Raw genomic sequence first — 1,395 nt, forward strand, 5'->3', positions numbered from 1 at the left:
AATAGAGATGGGGTTTTACCATGTTGGCCAGGCTGGTCTCAGGCACCTGACCTCAAGTGATCCACCTGCCTCAGCCCCCCAAAGTGCTGGGATTACAGGAGTGAGACACTGCACCCGGCCCCTGTTCTTCAAAAAGAAAGAAAAATTTCAAATCATAGTTGTATTAAAAATTTTCCAACAACAAAAAGTTATAAAGTAGTAATCCCTATAATTCTCTCTACCCCCCTTAAAAAATACACTATTAATAGTTTGGCATATGCCATACCAGATTTTTCTGTATGCATAGGCATAAGGTTTTCTTAAACTAAACTATGCTCAATATGAATTTAAAAAAAAAAAAAAGGCAACTGTCCTTAGTGTGCATGAATATGTTTCCATTGTGCCCACATCCACCTGTGCTTTGAGGCCCTGTGAGCATAAATCCTTCTCCTTCACTGTATATGAAGAGCTGCACGTTGAAGCCCCTGAGGCCCAGGTTGGTAGCATACACTCAGCCCCCACGCAGTATGTACTGTGAAGCACACAGTTTTCTCCCAGCTGCTCTGAACATACTTTTCTCAAAGTAACATGACCAAGCAAGTTAGCTGATCCGGGCTAAAATAAAGTATCCCAGGGAAGAAAGATCTGGCCTTAAGAGACTAGATCGGGGCTGGGGACAGTGGCTCATGCCTGTAATCCCAGCACTTTGAGAGGCCAAGGCTTGCAGATCACAAGGTCAGGAGCCCAAGACCAGCCTGTCCAACATGGTGAAACCTTGTCTCAACTAAAAATACAAAAATTAGCCGGGCACGGTGGTGTGAGCCTGTAGTCCCAGCTACTTGGGAGGCTGAGGCAGGAGAATTGCCTGAACCCTGGAGGCGGAGGCTGCAGTGAGCTGAGATCACACCACTGCACTCCAGCCTGGGCAACAGGGTGAGACTGTTTCAAACAAAAGAGAGAGAAAGTGCAGGGAATCCCGCCCTCCCCCCATCCTTAGAACATCCCCCTGCCTGGATCCAGGGCAGGGCTGGAAATTGGTCCTGGAGCATCCCTTTCCTAACCCCCACTACCACATCCTCCTCTTAATTTCCTTAACATCTCCCCTTCCCTTCTCATTTTAAAAGCCCTCCATTTGGGACCTCTAAAAGAAGAGCGCAAACTGGCTCTTAGAAAAATATGTGATGAATAAATATAAGAAGCTCAATGTTGGCCGGGTGAGGTGGCTCATGCCTGTAATCCCAACACTTTGGAAGGCTGAGGGGGGCGAATCACCTGAGGTCAGGAGGTTCGAGACTAGCCTGGCTAACATAGTGAAACCCCGTCTCTACTGAAAATACAAAAATTAGCCAGGTGTACTGGCACATGCCTGTAGCCCCAGCTACTCAGGAGGCTGAGGCAGGAGAATCACTTGAACCC

The 1,395-nt window shown here is 47.5% G+C and overlaps 1 protein-coding gene across 6 annotated transcripts in view; it reads right to left on the minus strand.

Annotated features, from left to right (window-relative positions):
- CLASP1 (cytoplasmic linker associated protein 1) overlaps positions 1–1,395 on the minus strand; it is a 313,075-nt gene that overhangs the window by 249,802 nt on the left and 61,878 nt on the right. The window lies entirely within an intron of this gene.

This window comes from Colobus angolensis, unplaced genomic scaffold (genome assembly GCF_000951035.1).
Source record: "Colobus angolensis palliatus isolate OR3802 unplaced genomic scaffold, Cang.pa_1.0 Scaffold20, whole genome shotgun sequence".
In the NCBI taxonomy this organism is placed as follows: Eukaryota; Metazoa; Chordata; class Mammalia; order Primates; family Cercopithecidae; genus Colobus; species Colobus angolensis.